This window comes from Gossypium hirsutum, chromosome A02 (assembly GCF_007990345.1).
Source record: "Gossypium hirsutum isolate 1008001.06 chromosome A02, Gossypium_hirsutum_v2.1, whole genome shotgun sequence".
In the NCBI taxonomy this organism is placed as follows: domain Eukaryota; kingdom Viridiplantae; phylum Streptophyta; class Magnoliopsida; order Malvales; family Malvaceae; genus Gossypium; species Gossypium hirsutum.
Genome location: NC_053425.1, coordinates 102,752,313 through 102,778,456, shown reverse-complemented (window position 1 = coordinate 102,778,456; position 26,144 = coordinate 102,752,313). Strand labels below are relative to the sequence as shown.

Sequence of the window (26,144 nt, the reverse complement as noted above, 5' to 3'; positions counted from 1 at the left end):
AAAGTATGTGATGTCTCTGTTAAAAGATTCAGTTTATCAGTGGTGGGGTATCTTGATTTTGTTGTGCTAAAAAAAGGGTCACATGACCGTATCTGAGTATGAAAGAGAATGTGTGTGACTGAATAAATATGCCAGAGAATGTATTTTAATTGAAACCGCAATGTGCAAGTGATTGAAGGTGGTTTAAATGAGGACATAAAAGTTTTGTCAGAATTCTTGAATAGAAAGAATTTGTTGTACCAGCTGATCAGATACAAAAAGCCGATGAAGCTTAACAAAGAGAAAAGACAGGCTGAGATAAAAAACCAGAATTTTAAGTAGAAGATTGGCAAAAAAGTTATATCATTCAACCTCACAAAAATCAAAAAGAAAATATTATGATCTTTCTACTGTCTGTATGGGATATTCTAGTAAACACAGAGGTACTCGATACTCAAGTCTAGGATCACAGGTTACATCTGTAGTAAGTGCGGGAAATGTTAGAAACACTAAGCCCAAGTGCAAGTATTGTAATAAACTACATTTAGAAGAATGTAGAATAAAAAGTGAAGCATGTTTTGAATGTGGTTCTTTTTTACCACTATCTTAGAGATTGCCTGGAAAAATTTGAAAAATATATTATTAAAATTTCAAGACTGAGTAACATAGCTACCAAATGTAGATCACCTCGTAACCCTAGAAATACAAATGGTAACCGAAGTGCGACAAAAGACTTCACTTTAAAATCTAAAACACGAGCATCAGTTAGTACATATACTATTCATGCATGGAAAGATACTTCTGTATCAGACGTCATTACTGGTACTTTCTTCCTTATTGATCTTGAGGAGATTATTTTAATTGATTCTGGTTCGAGTTATTCATATAACTGTATGATTTGAATATTTGGTAAAAAAAATTTACCTGTCGAGTTCTTAAATTCATGATTAAAGCATCAAACTCTATAGACCAGTATATATGGGTTGATAAATTTCAAGAATTATTCGTTAATGATACGATATTACTATTTCTCATTTGATTTGATGCTATTACTGTTGGATGAATTTGATGTGATTTTGGGAAACGACTGGTTAACTTTGTTTGATGCCGAGACAAATGGTAAATAAAACTATATTATATTGAAATGTCAAGATTATGAAATACTCTATCTTGAATAAAAAAAATTGAACGATTTGCCTACTGTGATATCAGCCAAGTCAACACAAAAATGTATTTGAAATTAAAAGTTTTTTGGAATTAGCTGGTTATTATATAAAGATGTGAAATTTAAATGGTCTGATAACTGTCAGTAAAGTTTTGGCCAGTTGAAAGCTCTGTTGACTAAAGCATCAGTTTTGGTTCAGCTTGAAATCCAATAAGGAATTTGTGATTTACAATGATGTGTCAGCGAACAATATATGATGTGTTTTGATGCAAGATAGTGAAGCAATAGTCTATGTTCTAGAAAATTAGAGTTACATGATATAAAATTGACAGTTATTGTATTTGCATTGAAAGGTTATGACTTGGTTATTGATTATCACATGGGAAAAATAAATGTGGTTGCGGATGCTCTGGGTAAAAAATCTTTGTTTTCCTTACAAGCTATGAATACCTGATTGTCATTGTCCGATGATGGCTAGATTTTAGCTGAGTTAAAGCTAAATCGATGTTTCTACAACAGATCTGTTAAGCTCAGAAAAATGATAACGGGTTGCAAGTTAAACGGATACAGAGTGAGTCCATCTCTAATTTAGAATTTCAGAATGGATTTGATAATTGTCTGTTAGTCAGAGGTAGAGCCTGTGTATTGAAAGATTTAAAGCTTGTATAGAAAGTTTCATACGAATGCTCATGTGGTATTATGTCTGTTCATTTGGAGGATAATAAAATGCATAACGATCTAAAATAGATGTAATAGTAGTCCAGAATGAAACGTGGTATTTTTGAATTTGTGATCAAATGTTAGATATGTCATCACGTTAAAGTTGAATATCAGGTACTGATACCTTTAGAACTTTTACAGCCAGTTATGATACCAAAATAGAAATGGGATAAATTTACTATGGATTTTATATCGGGATTACCCCTATCTCTGAAAAATAAAGATGTTACTTGGGTAATCGTCGATCATTTGACGAAGTCTGCATATTTTATCCTAGTATGAATGGATTTCTCACTGAATAGATTATCTGAATTATCTATTTTTGAGGTTAACAGATTTCATGGTATGCCAGTTTCTATTATTTTTTATTGAGATTCACAATTCATATCCCTATTCTGGAATAAGTTACAAGAAGCTCTGGGTACATGGTTACATTTTAGTACCACATTTCATCCTTAGATGGATGGTCAATCTAAATGTGCAACTTAGATTTTGAAGATATGTTTCTATACTGTATTTTAGAAGTTGAAGGCAATTGTAAAAGATTTAATTGTCATTAGTCGAATTCACATATAATAACAGTTTCCAGTCAAGTATTAAATGGCACCGTATGAAACTCTATATGATCATGAATATAAAACTTCATAGTATTGGACTGAGCTTAGTGAGAAAAAGAAATAGATATCCGAGTTATTGATAAAATATCCTTGAAAATTTTGTCATGGATGAAGTTCTCAGGTTTGGCCATAACGGCAAATTAAGTCCACTGTTTATGAGGCCATATGAGATCATTGAAAAGAATCGAACTTTTTATGTACAAATTGACATTATTGTCAGAGGTTGATATAATTTATAAATGTTATTTATATGTATATGCTACGATGGTATCGATCAGATCTGTCACATGTTATTTCTCTAATAGATATTGGAATTCAGCTTGACATGACTCACAGTGAGGGGCTGATTGAAATCCTGGCATGTAAAGTGAAAAACTGAGAAATAAAAAGTTAGCTTTAGGAAAAATTTTCTGGCAATGGCACGATATAAAAGAAGCAATATTTGAACCCTATTATTGGTAAGATTTTCGAGGACGAAAATTTTTAAGGGGGAGAATTGTAACAGCTCATTTTCGGTAAAATCAGAATAGTGGTTTCAGGACCACAAATTCGATTTTGGAAAGGAAATTGATTCTAATATTATTTTATGATCTACCATATGATAATAATGTCGTATGAAAATTTCATAAAGAAATTTTACCAATTATATGTTTAATTTGATAAAGGAACAAGTTGCACAAAGTGTAAAAGTTGAGTTCTAATAGCTAAAGGGATTAAATAGCTATGAAATTCAAAATTTTAGGTCTTTAAATGGTAAATAGACCATTAAAAATGATTAGTTGTTAAAATAATGATTCATCCATGGAAAATAAAATAAAGAAAAGGATGAAATTGGAAAGTGAAAAAAATAAAGATGATAAATGATAAAAAAAATGAAAATATCATCAATTTATCATCTTCTTCCCCAAAAAAATACATGAAAACCCTAGGAAAGAGAAATCAAGCTTTCTTGGCTTAATTGGGTAAGTAATCTTGTCCCGTTTTTAGTAATTTTTATATTTCCGAGATCAAAATAGGTTAATCTATCTATTTTGGGGATTAATTTGTAAAGATATCGAAGTATAAAAATTTTTCCATGGATGTAAATGCTAAAAAATTGAAATTTATGGTAGAAAATGAAAGGTTGTTGATAGATAAACAACTTTTGTAAAGTGAATTTTGATGAAATTATGATTTTTAGGACTAAATTGTAAAGTTGTAAAATTCATGGAAAATTTTGAATTTTTATGAAATACATGGGTTGTAAATGTTACATGTAAAATTCGACTAGGCTTGGAATAAGGATTAAATTGCATGAATTTCATTTTTCGTGCCTAGGAACGAAATTGTTATTAATTAAAAGTTTAGGGGAAAAATGGTAATTTTGCCTAAGATGTGAATTGGACTGAATTGAGTATGAATTTTGTAAATTGATCCTAAATTTACTCATATACGTCCGGATAGACCAAATTCGAAGTTAGAGCAAGGATAGACCAAATTCTGAGTTAGAGCGAGGAAAGAGAAAGTGTCGAATTAGTAGATTTTACGTGCACGAACATTTATTGAGGTAAGTTCGTGTAACTAACTTGTGTTTATTTTTTTACTTGAATTGAATGTGGTACGTGTTTGCATGAATTATATAAATGTTATCAATGTATGAAATAATCACATGCCCGTTAATGTTAAGAAAATGACAAGCTCCGTTTGAATAATGATATGATTTCCTGTATTGAATGTGGTCCTGCATATGTTGTAGATAGAATATAGCTTGGATGAGCAATCCTATTATAAGCCCTCTCGAGCGTCCTGTTATATAGTTCCTACGAGCATCTTGATCATGTAACGACTCGAAATTTACGGTTATCAGAAAGTGTTTTTTTGGGTCTCCGTTTTTGACTAACAGATTCGTAAATATTTATTAAAAATATTTACGAAGATAGTTGTGTGATTAATTAGGTTTTGGTTAGGTGAATTAGTTTGAATTAAGGTTACTTAGGTGACTAAATTATAGATTAAAAGAAAAGTGAAGGGACTAAATTAGTAATTAAACCGTAAGTGACAAATGTATGGAAAATATAATTCCATGTGTATGTATAATATGCATATATTTATTTATATTAAATACATACTTAATATTTAAATATATATAAAGTAATAATATTATATTATAATAGTTTATTAATAAAATAAATAAATGAAATGAAATAATAGAAAAAGAAACAGAATTGGGAACGAAACAGGGGAAAGAAAAAGAGAAAGAAAGAAAAATTTAGGGTTTCAAGTTCAAAGGTTTAATTGGTAAGTCAATTTAGCCCATTTTCTTGTAATTTTGATGTTTTTGGATTCCAAGAATAAAATACTACTTGATTTAAGTTGAAATTTTAGAAGTTAGTGAATTTTTAGATGTTGTTCATGTTGAATAAATTAAAGAATTAGGGGTTAAATTGATAGAATTTCAAGTTAGAATTGAGAAGATGATTGAATTGTAAAATACATCATAGGTTTTAAGTAAAAGGGACAAAATTGAGAGAGTTTTGAAATTAGGGTTTTGTGGTGAATTTAGAGAGTTGAAATTAGTTTAAAGAGGAAATTGAATAAGATATGAAATTAGTTTGGAAGAAAAAGAGTGAGTTTTGATTTAAGGACTAAATTGGAATTTAGACAAAAGTTGTGTATAAATTGAAATATTCAATGTTAAATTATGTTGTATTGATAATTTTTAACTGTTTAGTTTCGTAGCTAACGTTGAGTCGGAGACCTCGACTAAGAAAGGAAAAGACAAGAGTAACGAAGGGTAGCTCGAGAATTAGGTTTGTATTTCTATAATCCGAATCTAATAATTAATTGTTGAATTTATTACTTAATGTGTATGGTAAGTAGATTGAGGTAAGTAATTGATATTGTGAAATTGAATTGAATGGAATTGAATTTTATGAACATATGTGAATAGTTGAATTGAAATGAATATTGGTTGAATTAGAAAAATGAATTGAAACTCTATTAACGGTATCGAGCTGAGTCGGATATAGATGGCATGCCATAGGATTGGAAGAGTTTAGGGATACTTGGACCTAGAGTTGATGAGACACTGGCTTTCATAATATTACTTTGGATAAATTCGATGAGGTACTGGGTACCAGCTTACTTCGACGAGGCCGATGAGACACTGGGTGTCAATCTAATACTTCAAATTATCCGATGAGGCATTGGGTGCCATATTGGTGTGTTTTGGTTGGATTGTGTATCCGCTAAAGTTCGAGTCGTGTTAATAGGGATAAATAAATAAATTGGCAAAAAGATTGATATTGAATGGTATTGAATGTGAATTTGAAATTGAATATTGAATTGAATTGTACAAATGAAATGCATGAACCAAGGGTTCATGAAAGGAGTATTGTTATTGCTAAATGATATGTGAATTTAAGTGAGAAAAAACTATTTGAATTAGCTATTGATGAGACAAGAAGGTTAAATGTATAAAATGAATTATTGATTGGCTAATGTTTATATTTGGTTAAAAGTGTATGTTTTATAATGTTATTTTCTTTAAAGTATTCGGATTACAGAAATACCACTGAGTGTATACTCAACATACGGTTTGTTTTCTGTGTGCAGGTTAGATTGAAGTCAGACTGTTGAATCAGTATTCAAAGCCGATCCCGAACTCAAAAACCTGGTGAAGTAAATTTCTTTTTGGTAATGGCATGTACCTAGGATGTTTTATGTTGGTCATTTTGGGAAAATGATTGTAAATGATATTATAAATTGATTTGGTTGGATATATATATGAACATATGTGTTATATTAAGGTTATAAAATGGTATGTTTGGATTAATGAATGAATGAGTATAATATAATCAAATTTTGGTTAAATTTGGCATGATTTTAAAAATTGTTCTCTTATGGTAAATGATGGAATGTTTTGTAATATATATTTGAAGTGTTTATAAGATATATTGGTTAATTCACTAGATTGATTATTTTGACGTGTTTTAGATGTATACAATTGTATTTTGGATTGGTTGAATGTTTGGTTTATTGTGTTACTTGAGGTTTAAGATTTACAGGGTTGGTAAACTTGATGTTTAAGGCTCATTTTGAGTCCACACGGCCTGGCACACGGGCGTGTGATTAGACCGTGTGAGACACACAACTTACACATAGGCATGTGGATAGGCCGTGTGTCCCCTGCATTTTAAAATTTTTAAAACAGAATGCCCAGGAATCTCCACACGGGCAGAGACACATGGGCACGTGGATAGGCCGTGTGTCCCCTACATTTTAAAATTTTTAAAACAGAATGCCCAGGAATCTCCACACGGGCATGTGTCTCAGCTTTGTGAGACACACGGCCTAGCACACGGGAATGTGTTCCGGCTATGTGAAAACTTTACTTAATTTTTATTTTAATTAGAAATTTACACAGTGTTGGACATAGCCTGAAGCACGAGCATATTTAGGGTCACACGGGCGTGTGAACTCTGTACTTAGGAAAAATTTTAAAATTTCACGAAAATTTTTTTGAACCTCCGATTAAGTCTCGATTTGTTTCTAACACGTGATTTGGGCCTCGAGGGCTCAATAAAGGGACATTATGATTAAATTATGATGTGTATGATAAACTATTATATGATTGTTCATATTTATTCTGTTAAATTCGGTAATGACTCGTAACTTTATTCCGACAACGGATAAGGGTTAGGGGGTGTTATAGATCGGTAGTGATTCTACATGTGTGACGCACTACTGCAGCTCTTTGTGAGCGTCTTATTACATGATTCGATTGGTTGTGATCCAGCAATTATAGCAGATACAAACGCAACTCTTCGTGTGTGTCTTGATATAGGCTCTTATGAGCTTCCTAACATGGCTTGCTTGAACTCCCTATTATGCTATTCGAAGCTCTCTAATAATAACTCTTCTGAGTTGCCTGTTAAGCTCAATGAGCTTCCTGTTCTAAACTCTTATGAGTTTCCTGTTTAGCTCGGATAAGCTTCCTATTATATGGCTCATATGGGCATCCTGATATATAGCTCAAGAGTGTGCTTCCTGATTATGTGCCCTTCTGGGTACCCCTGAACATGAGTTGACGAATTTTTCATTTGTACACTTCGAGTGTACCACCTATATATCCATCGATATTTCAAATAAATTCAACAGGAAAAATCCTGACATGAGAAAATAAGAACATGAAATGGTTACACGTATTTGCCTGAAATATATGAACATGGAAATTGTTTGATGAATATGTTTATCTATGATTATAGATTTGTACATCTCAAGTACAAGTATACTTTCCGTGTTTTCATCGATATTTTAAATAGTTCAAAGGGTAAAATTTTGATATGAAATAATCTGAATCGTGACAAAATATTATGGGTACATACTTGAATTACATGGACATGAATTATACCTGATATCTAAATACTTGGTGTGGAAGGTATGATCATATGGAAAAAGGATTATTATTATTAAGCTCATACAAGTTTATTGATATTCATATGAAATATATATGACTAACTTGCTCTGTACATGCTACATGAACGCATGATGTGAGAAGTATCTGAACATATAAATTATATCACATGATATATTGAAGCATGGTATGTTTGAGACACAGATGTGAAACATGCTTAATGACTTTGTTCATCTATAATACGGTATATGCCTGAAATGCATGAATCTGATATTACAAAACATGTTGAAAGTGAGATGGATGGTACATATGTATAAAATTTGCCTGAAGATTATGTAAATTTGTGATTATGAAATATTACATGGATTATAGTGATTAACATGTTGATAAGGATATGTGTTTTAGGCACTTGGCCAACACGACTTGGCAATGAAATGTATATTTACCTTATGTTTATAAAATAGTGGTAAGTTAAATTTCCGGTTATACGAACTTACTAAGCTTAAAAGCTTACTCTGTTTTTAATTTCCCTGTTTTAAAGGAATTTGGAAACTCGTTGAGTTGGAAACATGGCGGAGATATTTCACACTATCCATCGACCCATTCAATGCAAATGGTAAAATTAATTCTGGTTATAATGGCATGTATAGGTTAATTTGGGCAATGTTGGCCTGATAATGCTTTGGTTGTAACTAGCCATTGGAATGACTAGTATTAAACATATTTTGTTGAAACTGTATAAGGCCTTATTATGTTTGATGTGTTTGAAATGGTTATGTGATAAAAAGCATAGAAACCTAATGATAAATGGCATTAAGTAAGCATAAATGAGAAAATATACTTATATGTATATATATGTGTATTTGATAAGTTTAAACAATTGAACATAGGTAATGATAAGTCATGCATAAGACTCGGTTTTGACTTGATTTGAACATTTTGTATTGATTGGGACTGTATTAAAATGTCAATATAGTGGAAGACATATTTGGGTGAGAAATAAGGTTAGAAATGGCTTTATTTTGTCCATACAGGTAGAGACACGACCATGTTTCTCAGCCGTGTGTAACACACGACCATGCGCACAGGCGTGTGGTTTGGCAGTGTGTTCTCTGCATCTTAAAAATTAAGAAACATAATGCTCAGGTATTATCACACGAGTAGAGACATGGGCGTGTGTCTCAGTCGTGTGTGTCACACGACCCAGTACACGGGCATATGTCTTGGCCATGTGACCCCTGCACCAAATTATTGAATATTAATTTGTCCACACGGCCTAGCACATGGGCGTGTGGCTAGCCCTGTGACCCAAGTTAGAGAGTTACAAGGTTAGGGAAATGGGTTGGGATACGGTCGTGTGCCTCACATCGAATGCCCACATGGCCTGGGAACGGGCATGTCATTTGGCTGTGTGAGCTACATAGCCTAGCCACAGGGGTGTGTGTCCCCTGCACTAGGAAAATATTGAAATTTTCGCAAAAAATTATCTGAGTTTCTATTTTAGTCCCGACTTACTTGTAATGCATATTTTGGGCCTTGAGGGCTCTTATAAGGGACTAAATGATTGATTTCTTATATGAATTTTGTATAAATGTGAAATATTTGTTATCTGATCTGTAATCTCTGGAAATGCTCCATAACCCTGTTTCGGCGACGGATTTGGGTTAGGGGTGTTACAACTTAAATACATGCTAAACATAACCATTAGATCATTAATACAAGTCCACCTATACATGCCATTATAACCACAACCAAAATATCTAAAGCTACCGATATAGCAGTTGGATAGAGTGATAGGTCTCCAACGAGCTTCCAAACCAAACGAGTTTTCGATTATAAATAAAACATGGGAAATGAGACTATGTAAGCATATAATTCTTAGTAAGTTTGTATAGCATAAAACATAACTTACCACTTCATTTCATAACTTTAAAATTTAACATGGCATAATCTAACTTTTAGCTTGGCACAAGCCTAAGCACCAACACGAATATGTTAGCATACTTGAACATGATTCATATGAATTTAACATGGATAACCATTATACTTAAGCATGATTCAATTGGATTTATCATCCATCATAACATAACATGTTTTCCATGTAGCTCACCATTTCAATGTATTTCATACATATATGTCTTGGTTCATATTGAACACTTACCATTTCCTTTCAAATTCATGCCCGTTGAACTGTTTAGAATATCATCGGATACGCGGGATAGCTCACACGAAGTGTGCTAAGCATATAATCATAACCTTTCCTTTCTTTTACATCGTCGCTCACACGAGCTGTGAAATGGATCTGCTCACACGAGCTGTGAAGTGGGCCTGCTCACACGAGCTATGGGTCAGAATGTAAGCTACACAATGCTGCTCACACGAGCTGTAGAGTATCCACAACTCATGCCGGACCTTAGCCATCGGTAGTATATTCAAGACTAGCACCCAAAACATGGAAACCCTAATGACATGTCATTTGTATCCTATGAATTCCTAAGGTTCAAACAGGGCTCGATAGTCGTCATAACATCGTTGGATTTGCATTAATTATTTACATAACAATCCATAATTTATATATACCTCAAAAGATAGCATTAAACATTATACAATTACACGAACTTACCTCGACGATAAAGGCGTAGGAACGGAGTTGACTAATTCGAAGCTTTTTTTACCCTCTTCTAAAGCCATTCAAGGTTTAACTTGATCTAAATAAAAAAATTTAATCTATTTAATAACCATTCTATTCAATTCAATCCAAATTCTTTTTTTTGCAAAATTATGTTTTTCCCCTATTGTTTTGATTTCATTACAATTTAGTCATTAAGCTCGTAATTTTAAATTCATACAATTTCATCCCTACCCAAGCTAGCCGAATTTTACATAGATTCATATCAACATAAAATTCATTATTTCACAATTTTCACCATGTATTTTACATATTTTACAAAAAAATCCCTATTTGACATTTTCAACAAAATTCACTTTACAAAAGTTGTTTATCTATAAACAAATATTCATTTTATTCCATCAAACATAAAAAATCACATGAACACAATTATGGAAAAATCCTAACCTTTTAACAGTTTTGCAAATTAGTCTCTAGGCTAGCTAGATTCAGCTACAACGACTACAAAAACATAGAAATCATTAAAAACGAAATGAAAAATACTTACACGGAAGAGGAAGGGTTGACCGAATATCCAAGCTCCTTCAATGGAGTTTTGCTAACCTAATTTTTGGCGGTGTTTTAACTAGAGAATATGATATCTCCAAATTAGCCTATTTACCTTATTTATTTATTAATTTACAACTATAACCATATTAGAAAACATTAGAATCATTTAACAGTATGCACATAATTGTCTACCCACAGTAAAAATGTTTTAATTACCAACTAAATCCTTTAACCATTTGATTTCATAGCCATATAGTACCTTTAACTTATATAACTCTAATTTTGCACCTTTAACGATTTAGTTATTTTCACCAAATTAAACATGCAAACGTCGAAATTTCTTAATGAAATTTTTATACGACACTACTATCATATTATAGAATTTAAAATAATATTTAAATAAATATTTTCAAGGTGGATTTGAGGTTCCAAAACCATTGTTTCAGTTTCACTAAAAATGAGCTATTATAACTCTCCCCCCAAAAGGAATTTTCTTCCCTGAAAATCTTACCAGAAAAGAGGTTTGGGTATTGTGCTTTCATAGCTTCTTCTAGTTCCCAAGTGGCTTCTTCCAAATGATGCCGTTTCCAAAGAACTGTGTAACACCCTTAACCTGTATCCATCGCCAGAACAGAGTTACGGAGCATTATCGAAGTTTACAGATAAAAAGACAAAAATTTCAAACATTTCATATCATATAATATTCATGTCAGAAACCAATCAAAATCATACTTATTATCCCTTATACGAGCCCTTGAGGCCCAAAATACGCATTAGAAACAAATTAGGACTAAATTGGATACTTAAAGAATTTTTCAAAAAAGATTAAAAATTTTCAAAGCTGCAGGGGTCACACAGCCAAGAGGCACGCCTGCGTCTTAGGCCATGTGGGCAATAGAAATAGGGATACACGGCCGTGTCCCAATTCATGTTCTTACCCGTGTAACTCACTGACTTTGGTTACACGGCCAAGCCACATGCTCGTGTGCCAGACTGTGTGCTAGGCCATGTAATAGTCTGACTTGCAACCCTTTGAAAGCTATAAGGCACACATGGTCGTGTCACTTGGTCGTGTGTCACACATAGCTGAGACACATGCCCGTGTGGATGAAAATAGGTCATTTTACAAGCCACATTTCTCACCCAATTTAGCACCAACCTAAACTCAACATTTTTCATATACACAAGTCATAATATGCATCTAAAACAAACCAAAATCAAGCGTAAAACATGAAATATCTTCACATCCAATCAATATGCCCTTAGGCACCTCAAATGACAACTTATAACATGTATATCTAAACATTCAATAAATTCAATTGTTTAACTAATATGCATATTTGTACCAAAAATTACCATGTAGATCATTAATCAAAATATACCATTTAGTACCATTTATGTACTTGATCTCTAGCATCAAATGGTCATGTAAGTCACTTGTAATGTAACAACCCGTTTTTAAGGTTAATCAGAACAATGGTTTCGGGACCACAAATTTGACATTGAAAAAAATTATTTTATTATTATTTTAATATTTACAGCATGATATTAGAGTTGTGTAAAAATTCCATGAAGAAATTTTACCATTTGAATGGTTAATTAAGTAAAAAGGACTAAATCGTGTAAAGCGCAAAAGTTGAGTTCTATTAGTGAAAGGTATCTAATAGCAATAGAACATTAAATTAAAGGTCCTTATGTTGATATTAGACCATTGAAATTTTGTGTGGACATTAATAGGCATGAAATGGGTGTTTAACATGTTTATTAATTAAGGATAATATAGTAATTTAGGAAATAAATAAGTTTAATAAAAAAAAACATTTGTATCATCTTTCTCCTTCAATTATCCATTGAAAATGAAAAGTATGAATGGCCATGGAAGCTTTAGTATTTTTCCAAGCTTGGTAGTTAATTCGGTGAGTGGTTTTTGCCCAGTTTTTAATGACTTTTACGTTTTTGAGATAGTTGCTTTATAATCTAGCTAGCTCGTGTCTTAATTTTTGAAACTGTTAAATATTTTGATAGTTTCCATTGATGATCTTATGTGTTCTTTGATGTTTAATGGTGAAATATGAATATTTGATGTTAGATTTTCATATTTTACAAAGTGATTTTGAGTAAAAATTCAAATTGTGGGCTAATTTGTGAAATTATGTGGTTAAAAGGATGAATAAATTGAAAATATAGGCTTCTAGTAGTGTGGGTAAAATTCATCTAGCATGGGCTTGTCCTTAATAGCATGAATTTACAATTTTATGGGATAAGGACTAAATTGCAAAAATGTAAAATAATAGGGGAAACGTGTAATTTCACCAAAATGTGTAAATTGTGTTAAATTGAATGAATTAATGATTAAATAAGTAAATTTTGTTATTATATAGATTTAGAAAAATGAGATTCAGATCTAGAACAGGGGAAAACAAAGTATCAGACTAGTTGATCTGTTCCGTCGTTTTAATGATTGAGGTAAGTTCGTATACTAATAAACATAATTAAATTGTGTTATAAATGCTTATTTATTATTGAATTGAATTGAATGCTGAATGGTCATGACTACGAGCTGAAATCGACAGAGTTACATGATCGTGATTTTCGTGACAGGTAAGTTTTAAATATTTATAATTAATCGTTCTTGAAACTAACTATTATCGCGATGCAGGCAAGTGTACCTATCGAACAGTAGTATAGTTTTAGCAAGACCGGATTGTCGAACCCAAAGGAATTAAAAGTACTAGTAATGACTGTCTTTTTATTATCTAGCATAAGAATAAGGGGATTTTGTCTTAACTAACTAATTAACTAATCTAAGAATCCACAGAGAATGGGATTGAGGGATTACTTTGGAAAACGATTGAATTAAGACAATACCTAAGGAAAAATCCACCTAGACTGTACTTGTTATTCTGGCTCTGAATCGGACGATTTATTCATTTAACTTGTTCTGTGGAGATCCCTAAGTTATGTTATTATCCCTTTTCAAGACTAATAACGTCTAATCCCTAGATTGAATAATTGAGACTTTTCTCTAATTAACACCCTAGGGTTGCATTAACTAGATCTATGGATCCCCTTATTAGGTTTCACCCTAATCCGACAAAATCTTGTCACCCTATGTCTAAGCACGCAAACAACTCCGCTTAATTATGACAAATGTACTTTTAGACAGGGTCTATTCCTCCTTTGAATAAGATCTTATCTTGAATTAGTATCCTGGGATATCAAAACAAGAATTAAGAACACATAATTAAGAACAAGTTAAATATTTATCATACAATTCAGAAAATAATAACAAGATTCGTCTTAGGTTTCATTCCCCTTAGGTATTTAGGGGATTTAGTTCATAACTAAAAAGGAAAACATCTTAGAAGAATAACGAATACAAAATATAAAGAAAACCCAAAACTCTTGAAGGGAAATTGAGGGGAGATCTTCAATCTTGATGGTGACTCCGGCTTCTAAGATGGATCAATCGGCTTCCTTTGAGTGATTCCTTCCTTCCTCTCTATGTCCTCCTTTTTCTCTTCCTTTAAGGCATATTTATAGGCTTCAGAATGCCTAAAAACCCTCAAAATTAGCCTTTTCCGAATTGGACTCAACTTGGGCTCGGTAGGGACACGCCCGTGTGAATCGTGCTTTGAATTTGCCAAATTGACATGGCCGTGTGGTCTGCCCGTGTGAGGAAGTCCAGGCCGTGTTGATTTCGTACGTTGGCCCATTTTCTCCGTTTTTGGCCCATTTCTCGTTCCTTTCGCTCTCCTATGCTCACCTAAGTATAAAACATGGAATTAAGGCATTAGGAGCATCAAATTCACCAATTCTAAGGAAAAATCATCTATAAAATGTGTTAAGGATGGGGTAAAAATATGTATAAATTATGGTTTATCAAATACCCCTACATTTAAGCATTTGCTTGTCCTCAAGCAAAATCCTCAACTCATAATCAAGATAAATCTTTCTCAACTTATAATCTCTATAGAAAATATCTCAAAATAATCCATAGGTAATCATACATTGAGAATTCAACTAAAAGAACATAAAAGTTTCGAACATTCCAAGTTGAGTATTTAATCATGTAAACATAGGTGTCTCCCCTCATCTAAGTAATTACCTTTGATTCAGAATATCACAGAGTTTTACATCCTCACTAAAGATTCACTCGAGGTGTTTAAGGACAATAATTGAAGCACTCAATAGTCAATAATAAAAAATTATTACCATAGGCTTGCATGAAAATCAAATCTTCACCACTATAAATTGAGATGATACATCAATCAAAAGGTCTTTAGAGGGTTGTAATTAGGCTTGGTTAGAGGGTGTGGTCACAGGCTGAAAGTAAAAGTTAGAATCGAGATTGAATTAAAAAATCACTTAACTAGAAAAAGATTTAATATCACTTGCGTGCAACAGAGTTTTTTCTCAGAATATGGAATTAAATACTTAAGCTCAAAAACAAAAGATTAGTACTACTAATATGTATACTTTTTTTTTAAGAACAAGTTAAATTACAAAATAGAATAAAACATAGTTAAGCAACTATTTCAATTCAAATCTCGACAAAAATAGGGATCAAATTAATTTAGGGGATTTCAACAATAATGGGTTAAGGGTTAATATTAAGGGTAATACAAGAAATAGTTCGTTAGGCTCAAGGGGGTTTACTAGGGGTTAATCATGGAGGTAGGCTTTTCATGGCATGAGTGGGTTAATCCTAAGTGCCTTAATCATTTTGATATATCAAATCAAATGGTGTGGTCTTGAAATGCATAATCAAGCAAGTTCTAGAATAACAGTTCAATACTGACGCACTCAAAGCAATAATAAAAGTGAGCATGAAAGAATTAATAGATGCTCAAAAGGCTCAAAAATCTCACAAAAATTATGGCTTTTTGATGTTTAAAACTTGTGAATTTCAACTCAAAGTAATACCTAAACTTTGGGGAAACAACCTAAGATTTTAAATTCTTAAAAATCAACTTATCATGTTTGATTCTCTAATGTCTTAAAGTTTAAACAATCAATGCATAAATGCCTATGTTTTAATTCAAGATATATCAATCAAAATCACAAATCAATCAAAATTTATCCTAAATATTATATGAGAGCTTTTCAAGAGAACAAGGCAGTCATTCATGGATTTTTTTGATAGGAAAATGAAGTAAATACCCCCCACACTTAAGATGTACATTGCCCTCAATGTACAAAGATAGATATAAGAATATAGAAAGAAGATAGGGAGAGAAATGAAACTTTCTATATGATGAATTCCTCAAACTGGATTTTTGGAGAGTAATCGGTGCGATAGTGAAGGAGGATGCTCCGGTGGTGGTAGAGGTTCATTAGTCATAAGTCTTGCGCCAAAAGAATATTATATATAGTGGTAGCTATGGTCCTGGTCGATCAGGACATGGTAGTCACGGAGAACAGTTCTCGGTAGAGTTTTTTGTTCCTATGCAGTGATGAGCTTAGGAGCTATATATAACTGTGATAAAATAAGGAACTTTTTAGGGGATATTAGGAAGAATAATTACTCATAAAGAAATAATTGAAATTGATGATTAAAAAAATAAAATAAAATTCTAAAGTCTAATAAAAAAATAAAAAGTAGTTTTAATAAAAATTAAAAACATAAAATAATAAATAAATGTTTTTAAACATCTTCATTGCTGGATGGTTCGCGAGGTGGGACTGGCAATGAGATGTGGAGGTGCTGACAAATCTGCTGTAGAGTAGCATCAATGTTGTCAAATTGTTGAAAACACTACTACTCAAATCGAGTGAGGCGCTCAGAGATGTTAGCATATGAAGCCGCCGCATGAACTGGACGAGAGGGTGGTGGTGGCTGAGACGAGGGGTCCTCATGCTGTAGAGGGACATCATCAGGAATGTCCTTGTAGGCCTCCTCCTCGGTAGATTGGGAGAGACGATATTGATAAGGGTAGGTTCCTCAGCTCTTTTCGATCATCCTCATGCTAAGCATGCTCGAGATGCCTTGTGGAGACATTTGGCCAATGAGGGTTAAGGATGATTCTTGGGCGGTGGTGCTAAGGAGCCTGAAGTGTCGAGCCAACCGAGTAACATAGGGGCCAATGGAGATGACCCCCTTCCTATGCCGTTCTGTCTGGTGCTGAATCGCGAGGGCGATGAAATAGACAAGGTCGATGACGTGCCCATGCAACATACACCATAAAAAGTAGGCGTCGTGAGTGTTGACGACACCGGTGCTCTCTCGCCTTTCTTTAATCGTGTGAGCCAAAATGGCGTGTAAGTACCTCAAAGATGGAGGAAGAGCAGATGCCTTGGAACGGTTAGGATTGTAGGTGGCCCCACCTGGTACTAGTACATCTTAGCACCGTGAAGGAGAACGATGAATGTGGCGGTTGAGAGCATGTAAGTCATTCTCCTCCTTGAATTCCTCTGTATATAAACCCAGTGCCATACCGAATTTTGGGACGCTGAGCTGGCGGACTAATCTGCCTAGGCGAAATTGGACTGTGCCAGGATTATCGTAGTTCGTCATCACGGTCTGAAGATGAAATGTGGAGCATAATTCTATCGTAAGCTCGAGATACGTCGGCTCGATGATCCTAAAGAAAAGCTCCCAAGGGTCAGCGGTTAGGAGGATCCGAATCGCTTCAGCCAACTGTACTTGTTCTACTGCAGCCCAGTCGATGCAACGGCCCGCAATTAAAGGTCGGGCCCAGAGTATTTGGAATAGTTCTTCTTGGGGCTCGATGGGGAATCTCAGGAAAGGGTGACAAACTTTCGCGGTAGGACCCGAGGAAGATGACGCTCCCTTCCTTTTCTTTGAAGCTAGGACAATGGCATTTTTACCACATGAAGATGACATGGTACCTACAAATAGAATCATCAAGTCGTCTTGATGAGTGGTCAAAGTAAAACGAAGACAAATTTTAAATAAAAATCATAATTTCAGCTACAACTACTAAAACTAACTAAAATAATAAGTTCAATGGCATACTTTTGTCGCACTAGCATGGTAATATGAGTAAAAATGGCCAGAAATTTAATGGAAATATAAAGAGCATAAATTTAGCACATGACATGAGTTGTAATGGTAAATAACAAAAAACAATTGAAAACTATGAATATTGATTTAGAATAGGTGAGTAAGGCATGAGAGTTTCAAAAAATATATGCTATGGGGAATGAATGATAACTAATCTTAAAATAAATAAAACTTGAATGATAGAATAGTGTGAGATACATGAATATTATAGCATTAAAAATGCGTGGAGTTAAAGGTAAAAGAGTGATCAAACGCTAAAAAATGGAACAATAAGCGTTAGGAATGAAGTTGGAAGCGGCACACGGGCGTGGCGGGGAAGGCATGTGGACTTGCAGCCGCTAGGGTTAGGGTTTTTAGGTGAAGAAGACAATGAATAGTGCAACCTATTTATAGATTTTGGGGCACACGACCAGGTAACACGCCCGTGTTCCCCAATTTCTTCCCCTGTGATTTGTGAATTTTGAGTTTGGGCACGTCTGACATTTAGTACACGCCTGTGTTCCTTTCTGCGTATGGGTGCACATGGTCGTGTCGCACGGCTGTGTCTGGCGTTGTTCGCTTCTCCCACACCCGTGTATGTAGACCCACGCCCGTGTCAATCTAACAGGTTCGACCACGGGTGCTAGACACGGGCATGTTGCATGCCCGTGCTATTTTAATAGGTTCACCCACGGTTCTTCTACACGGGAGTGTCGCACGCCCGTGTTGTTTTGGCAGGTTCGACCACGGCCATGTTGCACGACCGTGGCTTTTTATCGTAGCTCGTGTTTGGGAAAATTGTTGCCCTATTTTTACACGGCCCTAAGCACGCCCTTATGCTTGGCCGTGTCTCTGTGGAAATCCTGTATTCAAGAGCTCGTTAGTAAGTTAGATGTTGAAGACTAAATTTTAAAGAAGTTAATACAGATAGTGTTCGGATTGCCTCCCAAGAAGTGCTTATTTATAGTTTAAGCTCGACTTACCTCTCTATTGAATGGTCATGGTGGTTCGAGGAGTTTATACTCCTCATTCCTGTTATCTCCTCATTCCTGTTATCATTCTCATCAAAATAATGTTTCAGACGGGTGTTGTTTACCTTAAAAGTGTCGAACTTGGGATGGCTTTCCTCGATTGTACCGAATGGGAAAATGCCAAGTACCGTAAGAGGGATTTCTTCATTTGGTGTGGTAGTGACAATGTGAGGATCCGTGGCATCTAATAAGACTTTATCTCCAACCTTAAGTTGATGTGGGAAGGTGTTGAGCTTGTTTTGGCGTAGTTCTGGTTTATCATGCGTTCTTGGTTTATGCGTCCGCCATTCATCTAGCTCCTCGATTTGTAGCCTTCGTTCTTCATGAATAGGTCCTCTACCATTTCTTGAGAATGGCTCATGTACTTCCTTCAGACTCATTTCTTGCAAAGTAGGTTGCACCATATTGTCAGTTTTAGTAGAAAGGGTTAAATGATCACCTTCAATTTTCGATGTGTTGCCAGAATTGCGAGCTTGAAGGGTGATTGTTTCGTCTCCCACACGGAGTGTGAGTTCACCTGTGCCAACATCAATGATCCTTTTAGCAATTGCTGAATTAAAAGAGTGTTACTATTCTCTTCTATGTCTAGAACAATGAAGTCCACGATAAATATAAATTTATCGATTTTAACTAGCACATCTTCAATAATACCCCTAGGAAATCTTATAGTTTTATCTGCTAATTGAATGCTCATCCTAGTCTGTTTGGATTTCCCAAGACCTAATTGTTTGAACATTTTGTAGGGTATCACGTTAATACTAGCCCCTAAATCAGCTAATGCATTATTAATTTCTAAACTACCAATTAAGCAAGGAATTGTAAAACTCCCTGGATCTTTTAATTTTTTTGGTAGCTTATTTTGCAGAATAGCTGAGCAAACTGAGTTTAGCTCTATATGCGACGCCTCGTCCAACTTCCCCTTATTTGCTAAAAGCTCCTTTAAAAATTTCATTGTGTTTGGCATCTGTGATAGAGCTTCAATAAACGGTAAGTTAATGTGTAATTTTTTTAAGAGTTAAGGAATTTACCAAATTGTTCATCTGAGCGGTCTTTCCTTGTCGCATTGGGGTATGGCACACGAGGTTTATATTCGACATTCATTGATTTGTTTTTATTATGACCTACCTCACCTCGGCCTCTGCTTACCATAGTTTCTTACCTCACTTCTGGCTCAGGCTCAATGGATCCTTCTTCATCTTGAACATTAATTGCGTTGAGTTATTCCCTTGGGTTGGGTTCAGTATTACTTGGCAAGCTATCTTGTGGTCGTTCGGAGATTAGTTTGGAAAGCTGGCCTATCTGAGTTTCGAGCCCTTGGATCGATGCTTGTTGATTTTTAAGTGCTATCTCGGTGTTCTGGAAACGAGTTTCTGACACCGATATAAACTTTGAGAGCATCTCTTCAAGGTTCGGCTTCTTTTCCTATTGGTAGGGTGGTTGTTGGTAGCCTGGAGGTGGTCTCTGATTTCTTTGGCCTCCCCATGAGAAATTTAGGTGGTTCCTCCAACCTGCATTGTATGTGTTACTATATGGATTGTTTTGAGATCGAGAATTATTACCATGTAATTTAACTACTCGTTATCCATGTTGTTGCCATAAGGTTGGTATTTCGAATTGCTTCATCCACCTCCACTTGCTTCACACTGTATTACAGGGTGAACTTGTGAAGAACTAAGAAAACCATCAATTTTTTTGTTCAAGAGTTCTACCTGATTAGAGAGCATGGTAACTGAATCGACGTTATAAACACTGACTATTTTCGTTGGTTTTGTCCTCGTGACTTGCCATTGATAGTTATTCAGTGACATCTCCTTTATAAACTCATAAGCATCTTCAGGTGTTTTATTATTGATGGTTCCGCCAGCAGTTGCGTCATCCATTTACCGAGTCGAAGGATTCAGGCCATTATGGAACGTTTGAACCTGAAGCCAAAGCGGTAACCCATGGTGAGGGCACCTTCTCAGTAAGTCCTTGTATCTCTCCCATGCATCGTAAAGAGTTTCTAAGTCCATCTGCACAAACGAAGAGATATCATTACGTAATTTGGCTGTTTTAATCAGCGGGAAATATTTTAATAGAAATTTTTTGGTCATTTGTTCCCAAGTAATGATTGACCCTTGTGGTAATGAGTTCAACCACTATTTAGCTTTGTTCCTCAATGAAAAAGGGAATAACCGAAGACAAATGGCATAATCAGAAATACCATTAATTTTAAATGTATCACATAGTTCCAAAAAGTTTGCTAAGTGAGCGTTAGGATCCTTATCCTACAAACCATCAAACTGAACAAATTGATGTATCATTTGAATAGTGTTAGGTTTTAGTTCAAAAGTATTTGCAGCTACAGCAGGACTAACTATGCTTGATTCAGTTCCTGTTAAATAAGGTTTAGCATAATCATACATAGTGCGTGGAGCAGGAGTTTGATTAACCACAATTACATGAGGTAGCTGATTGTCTTGGTTTTTAGCCATCTCTTCGGTTGGGGGTTGAGTATCATCCTCTTGCTCGTTCTCTGTGTATCTTAAGCTTTGCCTTATTTCTCTTTGGTTTCTGCGAACTGTACGATCGATTTTTCGTCAAAAAGTAGTGGTCCTGACGGGTTTCTTCTAGTCATAAACTATAAAAACCTACCAAGAGAAAGAAAAAGTAAATTAATAAATAATAATAAAAAATAAATTAAATTGCAAGAAAAATAAATGGCTAAAGTAATAAGAATTGAGCATTCTTAATATCTTAGTTCCCCGGCAACGACGCCAAAAACTTGATCGCGATTTTCGTGATAGGTAAGTTTTAAATATTTATAATTAATTGTTCTTGAAACTAACTATTATCGCGATACAGGAAAGTGTACCTATCGAACAGTAGTATAGTTTTAGCAAGACCGAATTGTCAAATCCAAAGGTATTAAAAGTACCAGTAATGACTGTCTTTTTATTATCTAGCCTAAGAATAAGGGGGTTTTGTTTTAACTAACTAATTAACTAATCTAAGAATTCATAGAGAATGGAATTGGGGGATTACTTTTGGAAAACGATTGAATTAAGACAATACCTAAGGAAAAATCCACCTAGACTGTACTTGTTATTCTAGCTCTGAATCGGACGATTTATTCATTTAACTTGTTCCGTGGAGATCCCTAAGTTATGTTATTATCCCTTTTCAAGACTAATAACGTCTAATCCATAGATTGAATAATTGAGAAGTTTCTCTAATTAACACCCTAGGGTTGCATTTAACTCGATCTATGGATCCCCTTATTAGGTTTCACCCTAATCTGGAAAAATCTTGTGACCCTATGTCTAGGCGCACAAACAACTCCGCTTAATTATGACAAATGTACTCTTAGAAAGGGTTTATTCCTCCTTTGAATAAGAGCTTATCTTGAATAAGTATCCTAGAATATCAAAACAAGAATTAAGAACACATAATTAAGAATAAGTTAAATATTTATCATACAATTCAGAAAATAATAACAAGATTCGTCTCAGGTTTCATTCCCCTTAGGTATTTAGGGGATTTAGTTCATAACTAAAAAGGAAAACATCTCATAAGAATAACGAATACAAAACATAAAGAAAACCCAAAACTCTTAAAGGGAAATTGAAGGGAGATCTTCAATCTTGATGGTGACTTCGGCTTCTGAGATGGATCAATCGGCTTCTTTCGATTAATTTCTTCCTTTCTCTCGGTGTCCTCCTTTTTCTCTTCCTTTAAGGCATATTTATAGGCTTTAGAATGCCTAAAAACCCTAAAAATTAGCCCTTTCTGAATTGGACTCAACTTGGGCTCGGCAGGGACACACCCATGTGAATCGAGCTTCGAATCTGCCAAATTGACATGGCCGTGTGGTCTGCCCGTGTGAGGAAGTCCAGGCCGTGTTGATTTCGTACTTTGGCCAATTTTCTCCATTTTTGGCCCGTTTCTCGTTCCTTTCGCTCTCCTATTCTGTCCTAAGTATAAAACATGAAATTAAAGCATTAGGAGCATCGAATTCACCAATTCTAAGGGAAAATCATCCATAAAATGCATTAAGCATGGGGTAAAAATATATATATTACGGTTTATCATTACGACGCCCGAAAGTCTCGTACAAACTTTAGGAATAGTATAGGATACAAATGTGATGACATTAGTATTTCTAAGATGAGATTACATGTAAGACCATGTCTGGGACATTGGCATCATTATACGATTACGTGTAAGGCCATGTCTAGGACATTGGCATCGTTAATCGATTACGTGTAAGACGCAGTTTGGGACAGTGGCATCGATATGAGATAAAATGTAAGACCATATATGAGATATGGCATTGTTTGAGCTTTATGTGATATCCGAGCATCCTTAATGATTTGGAAGGGTTCAGCGGGCATAGTCAAGACGAGAATGAAAGTACGGCCGGATTAAGTAATACAGGTATGTACAGAACCTATGTGAGAATCGAATGAAAGTAAATTGGTGAGTTCATATTGTATTTTGTATATTAAATAAGAAAGAATTGTATATAAATATGTTTCATGTCAAAATGTGTTTATTTGACTATAATAAAGTGTGTATTGAATGTTATGTGAAATATGAATTATAGTTGCTTTAACTAAATATACATATGACAATAGACTAATAAAACCATAATCGGGTTATGGCATGTGAAAGAAAGACTACGGTAGGGCCTTGGCAATGTATGTGTAAGACCATAGTTGGACTATGGCATCGAAAAATCGATGAATTTGTATCATAAGCACTAATAAACCAGAGAGGTTTGATAAGAGTATGTGTGATAAATAGGAAGGTATCAGTACAAGTATGTACGAAAAAACTACTCAAGTATCAAGTTATATGAAGTTGAGAATTTACGAATGAGGACATAAATAATTCGATGTTAGCTCATGAATTGATGCTTTAAATGTTAATGATTTATCTATTTCAAATTGCTATATGAATGTTGTGATCATTTTAGGCTCATATACGAACTTACTAAGTTATGAAGCTTACTTTGTGTTATTTTCTCTATGTTTTATAGTGTTTTGGACATTCACTCGGGTTGAAAGTCAACGGAATCACATCACACTATTCAGCTATTGATTTTCGGTATTTCTACACTTTTAGGCTTGGTTATATAACATGTATAGGCTATGGTCTTTTTGATATGGTTGTTAGAAATGTAGATGGTCATTTGAAATGGCTTATTAATGATTTTGATTGATGGTTATAATGTGGCCTTATGTTTTGGCATGTTTGCCATGGTTGTTGATATGATCAAGTAGTTGCTCATTTGGTTAGTCATTAATGGATATATTATTGCTTGAGGAATGGTATAATTTGATATGATTTATGGATGATGAATTGATATGTTTTGAAGCATGAAATAGATGGTAAGATGATGATGAAATGCATATAGAAGTTAAGGTTGTGGCATATTGTTTTGGCATGATTTTGGTTGTGAATTTAGTAGTTGAATTGGTTGAGGATAGTTAGCATGAGATGTGTATGGATTGGTATATTTTGGCTGCCTATATATGTATTGAAATGGTGTTCATTTGGTTGCTAGGTGTGCATAAGAAAAAGGGTGGCAAATTGGCTTTACAAATGGCCTATTTTTGTCCACACGGGCAGAGACACGGGAGTGTGTCTCAGCCGTGTGCGACACATGGTCATGCAACATGGCTGTGTGTCCCTTGGAGTACCCTTTTGAATTAAGACAGTATACCCTCTAGGTTTGACACGGCCTAGAGACATGGGCGTGTCTACTGGCCGTGTGTGTGGCACACGGGCTGGCACATGGGCGTGTGGCCAAGCCAGTAACCCCTCCAGTGTTCCCACGGCCATGGCACACGGGCGTGTCCTCGACTGTGTGGTGAAGTTAGTATGTATGCCCTGTTTTCACACGGCTTGTGACACAGGCGTGTCTGGTGGTCGTGTGAGGCACATGGCCTATTCACATGGGTGTGTGACCCTTGAATGCAAGAGAATTTTCTAAGTTTCCCAAAGTTTGCAAATGTTATCGGTTTAGTCCCGAACCACTTCTAAGCATGTTTTAAGGTCTCGTTGGACTTTATAAGGGACAATATGAATGACTTGAATGGATTTTGAATGTGAACGCATAAATGTCTGTGAATGATGTGTAATATTTGGTAATGCCCCGTAACCCTATTCCGACAATGGATATGGGTTAGGGGTGTTACATGTAATTTGTGCACTAAAAACACTAATACTAACCATTCAAAAACTAACCTCATTATACATATGTGCTTTCCACAATAAGCACTAAAACACTCCAAATTATATTACATATCCAAATGCATATTCAACTACTATTTAAATTTTCATTCATCAAACATAAATCAATTCACATATTACCTATACCAAACCACACATCAAACATGATAAGGCCATTTATATATACATAGCAAAATATACCAAAGCACAAGACAAAGCATATGGCCATAACCACAACATCACACATAAGCCAACATTAGCCAAAATAACCTATAGATGCCATTATAATTGAAATTAAGCAACTAAAAGTACCGAAAGAGCCGATAGATAGTGTGATATAGCTCTGACAAGCTTCCGAATCACAATAAAACACGGAAAATAGCACAGAGTAAGCATTTAAGCTTAGTAAGTTTGTATAAAAAAGAAATTAACTTACCATTTAGTCACATTTAAGGTAAGCATACAAAGCATATCCAAAATCAATTTGGCCAAAAGCCTAAACACATATCCTTATCAACCATGTTAGTCATGTAATTCATATAAATATCAAGAAACATGTATGAGCTCAACAATAATCAAACTTCCATGTACATATAATTTCCACATCATGTATCTATATATCATGAACAAATCATTTTCATATATCTCATGTAAATATCTGTAGTAGTTCATATTGAACTCATGTAATCTCATACAAAATAGTGCCCGTTGAACCATTTAGAAAATCAGTGGATACGCGGGTAGTACACACGAGGTGTACTGAATTGTAATCCATCAATTCATGTACACATATGCTCATACGAGCTATAAATGGTAATCTCCTCTAAGCTGAATAAC

General features: G+C 34.6%; 1 non-coding gene across 1 annotated transcript; it reads left to right on the top strand.

The window, feature by feature from the left end:
• The first annotated feature begins 21,029 nt into the window (after nt 1–21,029).
• Nucleotides 21,030–21,136, top strand: LOC121217324 (small nucleolar RNA R71). The gene has a single exon (XR_005913395.1). It is a non-coding gene; the product is annotated as a small nucleolar RNA R71 (small nucleolar RNA).
• The last annotated feature ends 5,008 nt before the right edge of the window (nt 21,137–26,144 follow it).